Genomic DNA, 16,033 nt, shown 5'->3' on the forward strand with positions numbered 1-16,033 from the left:
AATCGTGATTTAAATCAGACTGATTTAAATCAATCCACCCTGAAGCTAACCCAACCATACTTCCCTGTACTATATCCTTTTAAAGTGACGCTACTTATAGATACGTAGCTGGAGCGTGTATTGTAATGTTTACCCAAAACAGTTTAGAATAAAACGACAATAACACTGAGTTTTTATGCTCTACTTTTGTAACATCTATTATTTAAATCTCTTACGTAAGTTGATTATCATGACATAAGTAAACACGACTACATTTAAACAAAAAAATGATTAACAATTAAAAGTAAGAAAGAAATGTAAAGCTTATTACCTTACAGAGCCAACCTTCAAGTAAACTCGTTCAAATAATTTTCATGTTACATTTCAATAAAATATTCTTTAAAATTCCCAATGTCACAAACACAACACTCTTCTATTTTCAGTGTTTTTTTTTTTTTTTTTTCACAGCAGACAGGAAACAAATGAAATACGATTTTATCATGGTTGCTATAATAATAATAATAATAATAAATTATCTACCATTATACTTTTACCATCTCCTGCCTAAACATAACAAAAATATGGTACACAATCACCAACGATTTGTGTCAACGCAGCGCGAAATTTGCGTTTTAAGTTGCGATAATGACATGATTGTAATAATTGCCGTTTGTATGTTTAATGTTGCGTTACGATCCGCAAATTTTGCGAAGGCTGTAACAGAATGTGACGTTTAAGAACACTTTTGCCAATTAATGTTAATGCTATTACCAATGAAATGATTTCTCACATTTTTAGGTTGGTTTAGAGTTTTCAGGTGGATTCTACAAAATTTTGACAGATTTCTTACATTTTCAGGTTAGGTTAGGTTAAACCGTATGTTTGTATTTCATCCAGACGCCCATGACTAACGTACGTATCGAAACTTCCGGCCGACTATCTCTACATGATTTGCATTCAGGCGTTCTACCGTATTTCGCTTCAGTAAATAGTTACACATAGGGGTCTACAATACTTTCACTACCATTCAAAATTAATTTCATTATACTCAGCACTGACAGACATTACTTATATTCATATTCTCATTCCTTCACGAAAAATTTTCATATCATATCTTACCTATAGGCTAAATTTTCTATTTGGTCGTAGAACTGCGTGCTCGAGTTAACCAAGGGTAACTTTGTTAACAATGATAAGCTCTAGCTTATTCAAGCCCGTATTTAGTGTTATTCTGTGCTTAAGCACAGGGCGGCAGAATTTAGGGGCTGCAAAATTTTGGATTTTTTTAAAGATTCACAAAAACAGTAATATTTAAAACTAGCAATCCGCAGAATCTCACGCAAGCGCGAGCAAGTGTTTAATTCGCTCTAATTACAGCAGTTCCTAATCAGCTCTGCCACCTCCACCTCAAGGGGTGAGGATATACTTGAATATACCGGTAATGAAAACTGATACCGTTAAACTCAGTGGCCTCGAAAACTATGGAAAACTAATATTCTATCTGTCGTTTTCGATTACTTTTAAAATCTCGCCCTCTTCCTGGGGAGTGGAATATGACCTTGAAGTTGAATTGAATAAAACTGTTATTATTCATCTCAGCGACCTCGAAAGCTGTGAATTCAACTCTAATATTGGTCGTTTTCGGGAGGGGGCTGCAAATTATTTAGAGCACAGGGGCGCACAATATACAAGTAGGGCCTACGGGCCTGAGCTTATTGTATCACTTTATGTAATAAAATTGTTCGTGCGTACATACATATGTTTCATTTTAATGTTACATGCTTGAGAAAAGTGTGTGAATTATTTATTTTCGCCTGAAAGTGCGGGGAGGAGTGAAGTTGGTCATGGCTAACATATGCACACAGCTACCACACATAAGTTACATTTTCTCTCACTCTAAGAAGCAGTTTTATTTATTTATTTATTTATTTTATACAAGTTTACCTGTCAACTTCAACACACATATACAAGAGAAGCTTTGTTCAAAATTCTAGTACTTCCATCTATAAAATAAAAGATTTCTATCTTCATGATTATTCGAAATAAAAATTTAAAAAATCTAGAGGGGAAAATGTGTGTCTAGTATGGATCAAAATATTCTTTTCAAGGGGGAGAATTTTTTTTTTTTTTTTGTAAAAAGTTTAAATCCTGGGAATTCTCCATCGATTCACACCCTGGTTGACAAACAAAAATATTTTATATCTTGTGCAAAGCATATTTTCGACTAAATTTATATTTTATTATAGTGACAATAGATGGCAGCTCGTAAACTTTATAGAACTCTTATGAGTTTTTTATGTTTCTTTCTCAAGAAATAGAGAATATTTGTACTTTTAAGTAAGAGATTAATATTTAAATTAGTCAAATACCATTACAAACTTTATTTATATTTATATTGTAAAATCGTTTTACAGCTTGATATTACTTTCCCCAAATATTTGTGAATTACATTTTTGTTGGGGTCAGCAAGTAGTCGCCAAAGTTTGCGATCAGTAGGGTTACTTCTAACCCAAACTGGTATATGATGATAATGAGTGCATGAATCGTAGTGATTACGCGCTCGCACTTTTGTACTAAGGCAACAGTACATTAGTGCAATCTGACACCAGTTTTTTCGCAATTTTGTTTTGATTCGAGGAATATATTCCTCTAGACGTTACTAGTAATGGGGTTTGGTGTTTTATAACTACTTCATGTATTCCTTTGCAAGTTTTTCTTTCCCTTTGCGTATTGTACTCAATGACAAAGAATTATTGTTCAATATAGGACTCCACTAAGTTCAGAGACGTAGCTAAGGGGGGCCACGGGCTTCCCAAACCTTGGCTTGCCCCCCCCCCAAATATTTATTTAAAATGATGTTACTTTTTTTTATCCGACAATAAATGAAAAATTATCCATAGTAAACAGAAATTATTCATACTTCTAAGAAAAGGTTATTTTTAAAATCCATTTATAGGCTATTTCTTTAATGTTAAGTTAACCGTAATAAGTGTATAACATCAGTAACTTAGGGGGCTGGGCGTCATCTTCGTTAACATTGGAAGGTTCTTCCAGCCCTTAGAGTGATTCCAGCCTTATAGTCGCCTTGAGGTACTAAGGGTTAAAGATCTATACGAATGCACTTTTTATAACCGAGTAAGACAAAACTGAAAGGCCGATTCGACTCAAAGGCTACGAGGATCCCTCTCCTCCATTGCTGAGTTTTGCGACGTAGTATTTCATATTAGTTTACTAGAAGGTATTGAGTGTAGATACCTCGTGTATTTATTATATTTAACAACGATTCTGGCAAACAGATGAGAAACTATTTAGACCCCTATATGTACTGACGCTGGCAACAGGCTGAGCGGGAAAGAGTCGTGTTTTCTTACCTGGATATTTTATTTCACATGGAAAAAGTGAGAAACAATTGAGGAGTACCTGCAGCGAAACTGATTAGGTGCATGTTGTTGCTGAGGAAAATATTCATTCGGACACTGTTGATAAGGAAGAAGCTAAGGACGTTGCTAGCACCTTACAGCAAAGCATTCATGCGAATGACTTGTTCTCAGAGGTCCAAAGAAATTGGAGATGTTTTGGATCTACAAAACCACGCATCTAGAGAAGAAGTAACTACCTGTCGCGAGTGCTAGTGGCGATTGTGATCCATTTAGGTCAACAAGAATTGGCTTTCCGAGGCAGCGATGAAGATGACAACAGTTTAAATAAAGAGAATTTCTTGCAAATATTCGAGTTGTTACCAGGGCCGGATTTCCCAGGGGGCGCACGGCCGAGAGAAAAATATTTAGAAAATATCTAGAAATAAAAATAAATAGCCATAACTTAACATATTTTTTTGAATTGATTAAAAAAATCAGGCTAATAAAGCATTCTGATTTTGAAGTTCATTGTAACAAATAATTGTTGGTAAAGTTAAACTATTTTTCAACATTATGCATCAACTTCATTACACCATTGATCTCAAACACGGGAGAACTGGCTGTTGGGATGTCGTTGAGCGGCAATCTCGTAATCGAACGGAAAAATGTCATTTTTTATACTAGTACAATTTACTACTTTAAAACACAGTTTTTGTGTCACGTTATCAAAATACTTCATGTAAGCTGTGTTTCTGAGATTAAAACTATATTATAATGTATTACAGAGTTTTTAAAATTTATTTTCCCGAATGGCTAAATTGTACAAAACCAGAGTTATTCACCAATCTTTTATTAATATATTAACGGTGTTTTGTTAAACTCAGAACCAAGTAAATTCCTCAAAAAACTTGCAATGATAAAATTGCATCGTGGAGTGCTGTTTAACCAATTAACATATAGGCCTGATATAATTTTTTAATAAAGGTTTTTAGGAAAGTAACTTTAACCAGACTAAGGGGCGGAAAAAATTATTGGACCTAGGGGCGCCAAAATGCTAAATCCGGCCCTGCTAATGACTGGACAGTTCCGAGTTCAATTTCCTGTGGGAGAGCATCACAATACAGTATTCTCATTTTTAAATTGTAAATCTCTTCCTTTATAGCGTAACCTCTGACAGAGAACTTAAATACGAAATAAACAATTCATGAAGTGTTAGTAGATAATAATCCAAGAACATATGAACAAGGCGTTTGTAATTAAAGGAAGTTCTACATCTGTTATAATAATTTGGTGTATTTCACGTTGCTTGTCAGTTTAAAAATCGCCTGGCAATTGATGTACACGAGACAGCAGACGTCTCAATTTCATTTGGTTTTGAGTTTAGCGACCTTTTCAGCAGCGAGGCTACATAAGACGTGGACGTACAGCTTAACGTGGGACCCGAATCACATGAGCTCCCGCTGGGACTCGAACTCTGATCTCCCACGCAAAAGGCGCGTAAGCTAACCGCTTAGCCACGAGGGAGATTAGCAAACGTCTCTAGTCTAATGCAGATGTTATTAGTGTATCTTCGTGAAATTGATAATGAACGCGTAGAAAGACGTGGAATCTTCCAACACACACACACACACACACACACACACACACACTACACACACACAAAAAAAAAACTCGTGAAAATCATAGTGAATATGGATATATTCACTTCAGAAACTTGGAGTTACTTTATTATATTAAAGAATATAAAAGCGTTTAAAGAAATATACTTCAGAATCATCTCAGTGTATTAGCCATAGTATCAATAGAAAAAAAAATAGTAAAAACTACACTTCCAAAGAGTTATTGACATATGGGCTGCCCCGAGAAACAGGACAGATTTGATTTTATACATAAGTGAAATGGACCATTTGTTATGAATGAGAACTTTTTATGCATAAGTACGAGGGCTGAAAAGAAAAAAACGGTAATATATAAATCTTTCGTGAATCATTTATTATACAATCATGAGACTTCTACAGACCTTTTAACGTAATCTCCTGCAGTATGTTGCACCCCTTGTCAGATGTGGGAACGTCGCAGGATACCAGCACCGATGCTCTCTTTGTGGATGTCTGCAAGAGAGCGCCCAATAGCTCGAAGTATAGATTCTCTGGTGCGGGAACGCATTCCTCGCAGTGGTTCTTTCACCTTAGAGAACAGATGAGTCACATGGACTCATGTCCGGCGAATAGGGTGGGTGTTCTAGAACCTCCTATCCCCATCGTGCAAACAGGTTCCTCAAAGCATCTACGTTGTGACAACGGGCATTGTCATGCAAAACAATGAGTGGATTCGTTATGAAGTTGGGTCGTTTCCTGCGTAGTGCAGGACAAAGATGTTCCAATAACCTGCGGCAGTACACTGCATTTACGATCTGATTCGGAGGAACTGCATGTCGTAATATGACAACACGTACATCGTATGCCACTATCAGCATCACCTTCACATTTCCCGGTTCCTGACGCAGCTTCTTAGGTCGGGGAGAAGATGAGTGGCGTTGTTCATTTCATTGGCGCTTAAGTTTGGCTCATACGAGCGCAGCCATGTTTCGTCAAGTGCGATGATCCTGTTCAGGAACACGCAACCTTATCATCTGTAAGGTGCCAAATGATCACCGCAAAGGGCCTATCTGTGCAATTTTTGGTTGGTGTTGCGGTACCAACCGGAATGTAATTTTTCAGTAACCAAGGACACTGTGCAACACATTCAACAGTATAGTGTGGGATGCTCCTATCTCGTTATCCAATTCCCTGGCAGTCCACCTCCTGTCCACATACAGCAAAGATTGAATCAATTCAATGACTCGGTTTTTGAACCCATGTGTTGCCACTTCTTTCTTTCCAGCTTTTGTATATATAATGTTACCTTAATCGATTTTATCGTTTTGGTTATTTAAAATACTGAAAGAATTCTAGAATTAGAATTTCCTAATGTCTGTGAATTACCGAAAAGTTAAGTCACGAAGTATAGATACCTAAAAACCACCTGGCCGGCCTTGGTGTAATCCCATGAATCTAATAACAGAAATAACTATAGTAATAGAATTACTATAGAATTTAAATAGTTATTATAAACAGAAATAATATTTACAAAAAAATCAACTTCTAATAATGTCCCTAACGATGGTCGCTCTTGAGATTCTATGTCGAAAATCAAGCTATTCCACTTTGTATGCATACTGTTGGTCATGCACGCCGACTACGCGGGTACTCCGGCTGCGCACCCACAAGATCTTTAGTTTTATAGAAACAAAATAAATATTTCTCACTTGCCATTATCAAAAAATAATAAGCAAACAATACATTGAGATGAAAGCAGGGCCGGATTCCCAATAGGCCCGGTAGGCCCGGGCCTATGGGCGCAAGCTCCAAGGGGGCGCACGGCCGAGAGAAAAAATAAAAAAATATCTAGAAATAAAAATAAATAGCCATAACTTAACATATTTTTTGAATTGATTTTTAAAAAATCAGGCTAATAAAGCATTCTGATTTTGAAGTTCATTGGAACAAATAATTGTTGGTAAAGTTAAACTATTTTTCAACATTATGCATCAACTTCGTTACAACATTGATCTCAAACACGGGAGAACTGGCTGTAATTTTTTAATAAAGGTTTTTAGGAAAGTAAATTTAACTAGACTAGGGGGCGGAAAAAATTATTGGGCCTAGGGGCGCCAAAATGCTAAATCCGGCCCTGAAAACATAATTGTTTGTTTCAAATGCGTTTGTGCAAAGACAACCAAGCAACACACTTAAGTTAATGACTTTGTAGTTTATGTTCACAACAAAATTCTTGCAAATTCTTTCTGTAATACCATTAAAATTATTTGCTTTTATGATTTTTTTAAAATTTTAATTTGTATGAATGTGGTATTTATTTTAGTAACATGATAATATCATTGCCTCTTGCAATCATTGTGCATCATGTAAGTTACTTAAAGTATACACTTAATGTTACAATTACGTATGTTGAAAATATTCATTACAGTAACTTATCATTAACTTTAGACTCGTTTCTCTTGCGTTTCAGTCAGCCGTGTTACCGACTGAGCTTGGTCAGCCTCAACCTTATAGCACCGGTATATTTTACTTTATTACAGCACAGGCATCAAAAATATATCGAGACTCCCCTGGAAACATACAAGATGTCCCGCCATTGATTTGCACCCACATAAATTTTGGAAAGTCGGCGCCGTTGCTGTTGGTAGATTACAGGCTGTTGTAAGCGTCTAATTTGGAGCCAAAAGAAAGAAAGAAAACATTCTCTCATTCCACTTGGCACTTTGCCCAGATGTCGGAATGAGTATTTTAGGTGAATTCGAAACGCTGAAGCAATGCTAGTAAGCGAATGTATATACAACGCAGCTACACTGAGTACACAAACTAAGCTCTGAATTAAAAAAAAAAAAAAATGAAGGTTTTAATTTAACGTGTCCTGCATTAAACAGAAAGTTACTTACGAAAAAAAAAAAAAAACTCATCCAGTTCTGAGCAATACTCTGACTCTAATAAATAACATACCGGTATACACATTCATATTCTCTTAAAGGCCATATTATCACAATCAAGCGTAGCGAATTTCAATATTTTGTGTGGAATGAAATCTCCATTGACCACAGAAAATTCACATTCTTTGGGGTAAGAATATACAGTATAGGGATTTATAAAGAGTGATAATTGTTCGGAATTTCCCCGCCCCTAAAAACAGAAAAAAAAGTATGATTGAGCTGGATTATAAATAAGCAAAATATATAATGATTATGTGGAATATGAACGTGCAGTGGCGAAGCGTAATCCCACAAGTAGGGTAGGCCTGATGAACTAAACCAAATAATATTTAATATATCTTAAAATGTTTAAAATTATAGTCAGAATTCTATTTTCCTTATTGAGTTAAACAAAAGAAACTACAAAATCTATTTATTTTAAAGAAATTTCTTAGCTGTATTTCTTACAATGTTTAAAGTTAAATTGATGTGCATGTATACGTAGTAGTATTTTGTTGTTGCTGTTTAATTTAACAAGAAAGAATAAATATTTATATAGGCAAAAGTAGACGGAAACTAGCTTATTATTATTATTATTATTATTATTATTATTATTATTATTATTATTATTATTATTATTATTATTATTATTATTATTATTATTATTATTATTATTATTATTACTCAACAAATATTTACATGAGGAAAACACGCAATACGTGGAATATTCCTATTTAGCTCCACTACAAATGTTTTGAAGTGCAGTTCATACTTTGTTCTGTCTGGGATTTGCAGGGAGGATAAGGGGAATTTCTCCTCACTTGCTGTTTTCATTTCCTGCATATTTGAAAATGGAGAGAGAGAAAAAATAAGTACATTCTTACAGTTAAATGTCAAATTTCTTGGATAAGCGTTTGTTACTTGCATTTCCCACTTTAAAGTAAGAACGATACAGCATTTAATTAATACATCGCGTAATAATGATATCACTAGAAATGTTAATGCTCTGAAGGAACTTCATTTGAATCAGCGGAAGATATTTAGCTAATATTGTATTGAGTGTAGTCATATATTTAAGGATGTGGCTTCCGAGCTTAAGCAATCACCGAAATTTTATCGCAGCTTTTTATTGTTTTATATACATTGCAGAATTTTCACATATTCAGGAATGAAGTTAGCAAAGCCCCTCCCGAAATAAACAAAGTTCCCCGAAACAAAGTCGTAAATACCCCACTGATTCTATGAAGGGAAAAATCAACTAAAATTGCACAGACATATTATTTTATCCTCTAAGGTAGCGTTTGGTAAATTTGTATATATGTTTAATGTATCATATTCTACTAGCTATTATGGTACAGGCCCCATGTAGGAAAAGAAACAGCTACTCTGAAAAACTCCTGAGAGTATATACCTAAATTAAATAAATTATCAATAATAGAAACATATAATTGAATATCAATAATAGAAAGATAGAACATCTAACTGTATTTTGGCTATAATGTTGGCGGTTAACATCAGTTCTAATTTCCAGGAGGGATCGTTGTTGTAGAGGTATGGAAAGCAGTCACTGTAAAGGCTGCCAAAATTTGAAAGATATCACATACAAGAATTTCTGTCAAAGTTAAGTCAGTTTCGTAGAATACTACTGTGTATAATGAGACTTTGATGCAATAGTCGAAATTGAAATGTGAAACGTTTTAAAGTCATAAAAAAGTAAAACTGGGAGAAGGCGGTTTCAGCCTCTACTTGGGGTTACTTTGCACCGGTCCAAAATACCGCTTAGATAAGAAATTATTACTAGTGGAATCTCCTGCATTCTAAATTTAGGTAAATTTCCTATTTATGTAGATGCCGGAATGAATTTCTTGTTGGAAAATAAATTATGAACAGTGGCGGATCCAGAAAAGTAGTTTGAGGAGGGCTTCATTCACAAGGGCTTCATTTTTTTTTAAAAAAATCATTAGACTTTAGGGGAAGGGGCTTAAAGCTTATATGCATAGGAATGACTAATATTAGATTTTTTAAAAAAAGAAATCATGCAATTTGGGTGGGCTTCAGCCTGAAGTTCCAAACCCCGTAAATCTTCCATTGATTACGGTAGAGATGATATTCTTAGACATAAGAAATAACCAAGGCAAAGCAGTACGCGGGGATTTTTTTTTCTGTTCCTAAGTTGGCATTTTTGTGGAACATATGCTAAACTATTACAATGCGGTTCTTATGCCTATACCAGAAATTACTTAATTTTATTTTCAAATCTCGATAATTCAAACTAAATACTGATACCGGTACTATCATTCTAATATCAATATTTGTAGACTGCATGCAGTTTTGTGTAGAAAGAAAAATGTATAAATACTGAAGGGAAAACATTACACAGAAACGTTATGTTCCTGTGTTGAGCATACTTTGCACCAAAGTTTATAGGGGAAAAGTATCGTATTTCGTCCCCGCGCCTAATTTCGTCACCTGGTTTATCTACGTTGATAAGTCCTCCAACCTGGTGACACCTAACTGAAACTTCCATAAAGGAGGAAATTGTGAGCTGGACGTATCGGTGCGTCAAGTCGTTTTGTTTTGTAGTGATAATTCTGTTGTTTAATAATTATTAGAAGCAAGAACATTTTGTTTTCCTGGTTGTGATAACACTCTTAGCACCAAAGGTAAGTAAACACACCACAATTTTCCGTCTAGAAATAGTTTATAATGTATATTTTAAGATTGGAAAGTTGTAATTGTTTGAAGCACGAGTACTATGCGCATTCGTCGTCACATTGGAGAATGGGTGAGTTCATAATTTCGTCCCCTCAGGTATACCCAATTTTCATCCCCGGGACGAAATTTGGAACAAATATTTCTCTCTCGTCTTGGTTTAGATGTTAATGCAGTCTGATGATTCATTTCCCACCTAATTTCAGATGCCCTTGTCAGAGGATCTCCTCACATGAAAAACGTCGGCAGGCAGATGAGAACGAAAATATTTCTAACTATGTATCTACTGATATAAATAAATCTTTAAAAAGGGGACACGAAAAGAAGACTTCTTCTGGAAAATTCTGCAGAAAGTAGCCGTAAAATATATAGGTCTACTGAACCAAGCACCTCTACGTTTTGAATTGAGTCTCAGTAGGAATCATCTAGACCTAGGAAACGAGCAAATCTTGTTTCTGTGTAGAACAAGAAGCCGAGAAGATGACTAATTGTCAGTTATCAAGTGAGGAAGAAGAAGAAGAAGACTAAGATACCCCATATGTATCGACTGACAATCAAGACAGCGAGGAGGAGGATGTTAACGGTAACATTTGTGGGAAGTCCTCCGCAGACAAGAAACGGGCAAAGTGGATACGGTGTACAAGATGCTTTAGATGGTGTCACGAATTGTGTTCTTCTTCCCCTTCTAATAAATCTTTTATGTGTGATGTATACCTAGTTTAAATTGTTAAAAAGAAACCTCAATGCAGTTTAATGAAGCACAATATTTCGTTCTCTGACAAGGAAGGGTCACGCAGTGGCTCCGCTGAGATCCGAACGAGACAATTGTGTTTGCATTTGATATGTTATAACTAGATGAATTCCAAAGTTATACGTGCCACCGAGCGGAATATCGTGAGTTACAACATATTTTGTAATGTAAGAACTTAAAAAAAAAAAAAAAAAAAAAAAAAAAAAAACTGGTAGAATAGTTTGAACCGAGTCATTTGTTCGGAAACGGTTGGGTAAGTGGAAAACTCGGCCAACACGTATCCCATCATTTTCAACGACAAACATTTTTGGGGTAAAAACTTTGTCCCAGGGTCCCCCGCAGGGTCCCAGACGGGGTCCAACTCAAAATTTTCAAATGGCAAGGGGGGTTAAGTGGCACATCATTTGAAAGCTGTTGTAAAATGAAAGAAAATGCAACAAGTCTCGACTCTTTACAACAACCGTATGCAAAATGGCGACGTGTCAAAGTGTAAACAAAAAACTTAATTGAAAAGTGCATGGTCACCCCTATAAATCGGAAACGGTAAGACAAATGTGAAAACAGGAAAGGATGTGTGGCATTATTTTCAAAGTACAACAATTTAAGTGAAAACGTCTTGTCCCAGGGTCCCCACATGGTCCCAGGTGGGGTCCAACTAAAATGTTTCAAATGGCAAGAGAGGTACGACATCGTTTGAAAGCTGTTGTTAAGTGAAAGAAGATGGAGGACGTCTCGACTTTCTACGACAACCCTGTCCAAAATTGTGGTGGGTCAAAATGTAAACAAAAGCTTAATTGAAAATCTATGGACACCTTGAATCCAAGAGGGCCGCTTAAAACCTATATCGAAAGGATAAGCATACCAAACTGCTGAAGCTACGAAAACAAATTTGGCATTAATGTTGATTAGTAAATGACTAAAATATGCAAAATGTACAAAAATGCAACAAAATTGTTGTACTTTGAAAATAATGCCACACTCCCTTTCCTATTTTCATATTTGTCTCACCTTTTCCGATTTATAGGGGTAACCATGGACTTTTCAATTGTTTTTGTTTACATTTTGACCCTCCGCCATTTTGCACAGGGTTGTCGTAGAGAGACGAGACATGCTGCATTTTCTTTCATTTTACAACAGCTTTCAAATGATGTGCCACTTAACCCCCCTTGCTATTTGAAAATTTTGAGTTGGACCCCGTCTGGGACCCTGCGGGGGACCCTGGGACAAAGTTTTTACCCCAAAAATGTTTGTCGTTGAAAATGATGGGATACGTATTGTCCGAGTTTTCCATTTACCCAACTGTTTCCGAACAAATGACTTGGTTCAAACTATTCTGCCAGCTATGTAGCTTTTATATTACAAAATATGTTGTAACTCACGATATTCCGCCCGGTAGCACGTATAACTTTGGGATTCGTCTAATTATTACATATCAAGTGCAAACACAATTGTCTCGTTCGGATCTCAGCGGAGCCACTGCGTGACCCTTCCTTGTGAGTATTTCATATATCTTTTTTTTTTTTTTTTTTTGTGTGTGTGTGTGTGTGTGTGTGTGTGACGTTGCAAGTAGGAAGCTATTACGAAGTGCACAAAATTTTCAAAGAAACTAGTGGGCTTAATTGCAATTTTTATAGGCGTAATATTTCATTTTCCGAGAATTTCTTAAGTATTAACTTTTTTTTCCTAAGCGACGTTGCATGCGGCAAGGTATTACAAAGTGGACATTATTTTCAAAGAAACTCCTAGGCTTAATTTTCATTTTTATACGCATTATATTTCATTTTCCGAGTATTTCTTATGTTTTGGCGTTTTTATGTAGTACCCTTATAATAAAGCAATTTCTACATTTAGAAATGAAACTCACACACTCTTCTCTCAAAATATTGGGGTACGAAATTAGGAACACTTTTTTGAAAATAAAAAATTCGTACTTTTTTTATATTTTCCAGCAGTTCTTTTATTTAATTATTATCTTTTCAAAATCCCATACGGCATGTCTTAGCTAAGTGTCCAAACTGCAATGCTGCGTTATTTCTGTGTGTCAAAACCTATTATTGTTCTAACGTTACGTTGATTCAAATAAAGTTCATTCTTAGGATTAACATTTCTAGCAGTGGCGTATTTACGATTTTGTTTCGGGAGGGGCTTTGCTAACTTTAGGGGGGCTTTGCCTGAAAATGTGAAAATTCTGCAAGATATTTAATTTACTTTACTAAGATTTCGGGGGGGGCTTAAGCCCGGAAGCCACCCCTAAATACGCCACTGATTTCTAGTAAAGTCATTACCACGTGATGCATTAATTAAATGCAGTATTGTACTTAGTAACAAACGCTTATCCAAGAAATTTGACATTTAACTGTAAGATTGTTTTTTATTTTTCTCTCCCCTCATTTTCAAATATGCAGAAAATGAAAACAGCAAGTGAGAAGGAAATTCCCCTCAACCCCGCTGCAAATAGCAGACAGAAGAAAATATGAACTGCACTTCAAAATATTTGTAGTGGAGCTAAATGAGAATCCTAGTTTATCGGGCCTACCCTACTTGTGGGATTACGCTTCGCCACTGGGAGTAATTCAATTCTTTGGAGGTAAAATTTCGAAAGTAACGTATTTATTAAATTTAATTACTTACCTCCAACACATTACTATTTGTGTATTGTTCAAACCAATTTGTCTGATACCCTAAACTCAATAAGGTGGGAGAAAGATAAGCGTCACAATAGTACGCAAAAATACTCATTACTGTACATCATATATAATTACATCGGGTGTTCTAAAAAAAAATGGCACCAACAGAGATTACAAGTCAAAGCGACAAATATATATACATAATTTTATACATTTCGGGTCCTCGTCTATAGACACGATTTGCACTATGTGCAACGTTGCTGAGCAGAGTAAATCTACCAATCTATTAAATAGTTACATCGATTCTTTCCAGGTGACAGTTAAAATCTATACACGTTGACACTAGCATCACTTATTTGCATAACAATCGATGTAACTGTTTGATGAATTCGTAGAGCAACGCTAATGGTTCTAAGCAGGGGTGGCAGTGAGTCTGAAAAGGTGGGGGACGGTAGGTAGCGGCATGACGTCACACCGTCCTCCCGCCTATATTTGCCCATTAATTTTTTTCAGGAACGGGGGACGCCGTGCATGTTTTTTTTTTTAAGAATAGCGCTGTTGTTAGTGGGCGTCGTTTTTAAAACACCCGAGAACACCTCTCACTGCCACTTCATTCTCGAGTGTACGTAGTGTTCTCACACATTCATCTTCCTTCATTAGTGTAAAACCAGTACCGGTAGTCTCACAATTCTGCATCCACGTCTTCATAGCATAGTTGATGAAACTGCATGATTTTAATGAAACCCAAACCTCTTCGAAGCCTACAGAGAGCAATAAACGGCAACCGTTTGTGTAGGATATTTCTACAAGGAAAGCAAGTTGTGCTCCGGTTCATGCAAATTAAATGCTTTGAATAACACTGCTAGATGGCAGTAGTGACTATTGAAATATTAAAAGTGTCCGCATAATGTATAACTGTGCCACATTATTCTTAATTTAAATTCACAAGTGAGTACCTCACGATAATAAGAGTACGTACTTAAGTTCTGAGTTATATTTAAGTTGCTGTACAAAATCAAACATAAGCACACTATTCGCTCAACAAATATTTATTACTCTCCATATTCCATATTCCAAAATAAAATCTCTATTTCTAAACGTGCTCCAACTAATCTTCATATAATCATAATAACGTAATGAGAGAAAGAGATTCCATTACATGAGAGAACATAGGAGATTCCTTCAGTCCTAATCCATCTTGATCTGATTTCAATCCAACATGTTTTTGTTTACACAGAATCTAACCTAGCAGGGGCGTCATTTCAGACTTCGCTTGAGGGGGGCAAGAGCGCCACCGACATAAGAGTTTCACATCTGTACTAGTATATTAGTAGACAATGGATTAAAATATATGTATTCCTCAAATTCTTGGGGGGGGGGGCAATTGCCCCCTCCTGCCCCCCTAAATGACGCTCCTGTAACCTAGCAACACATATTCAACATATAGGCATGTGCCATTATTCCGTAACACAGGGCTTCTCAACCTGGAGGTTTCATGGGAGTCGCGAAGATAACCGGAAGAGATAAATGTAATTAGAATCTATAGTACTTGCGTCGAGTCGTGAAGCTTGGGCTCTAAACCAATCATAGAAATATTTCGCTTGAGCTCCAACACATTTGAAAACTTCGGTACAATTCGTGGAGCCGCTTCTCGAGCGCACACTTGGGGAAACGTCAAACAGCTGAAATTCACCAACAATGTTACCAAACTTTGAAGACATAGTAAATTATTAAAAAAAATAATAATAATAAAATAAAATTTACCAATAATGACACTACATAACAATAACCACAGTAACAATTATTCTAAAACGGTAACAATAACACGAATAGTAAGAACGAAGAAATAACGCAAGGAAAAAAAAAACAAATAACAAAACGGAACTTGGCGCCAATCTGACAACACTGTACTTTTGGGAGATGTCTTCCGTGTAGCGGGAGAGAAGACACTGACAAAATTAGATGGGTGGAGGTTGACGGTCGGAACACACCCTCGCGTTCTATTGGGTGGTGAAATCGGTAGATCTAGGTCAAGCTTCACGACTCGGCGCGAATACTATAATACCGGAAAATATTTTTA

At 36.0% G+C, this 16,033-nt stretch overlaps 1 protein-coding gene and 1 non-coding gene across 2 annotated transcripts in view; one reads left to right on the forward strand and one right to left on the reverse strand.

Annotated features, from left to right (window-relative positions):
• Nucleotides 1-461, reverse strand: part of LOC145693675 (acyl-coenzyme A thioesterase 9, mitochondrial-like) — a 57,263-nt gene extending 56,802 nt beyond the window's left edge. Inside the window, exon 1 of the mRNA XM_081769915.1 lies at nt 311-461. The gene's annotated coding sequence lies outside the window, so the exon portion shown is untranslated. The remainder of the gene's footprint in view (nt 1-310) is intronic.
• A 2,004-nt stretch (nt 462-2,465) lies between these two features.
• LOC145693757 (U8 small nucleolar RNA) lies at nt 2,466-2,583 on the forward strand. The gene has a single exon (XR_014132834.1). It is a non-coding gene; the product is annotated as a U8 small nucleolar RNA (small nucleolar RNA).
• Nucleotides 2,584-16,033: the final 13,450 nt, after the last annotated feature.

Source organism: Thermobia domestica, chromosome 8 (genome assembly GCF_964235325.1).
Source record: "Thermobia domestica chromosome 8, izTheDome1.hap1.1, whole genome shotgun sequence".
Classification (NCBI taxonomy): Eukaryota; Metazoa; Arthropoda; class Insecta; order Zygentoma; family Lepismatidae; genus Thermobia; species Thermobia domestica.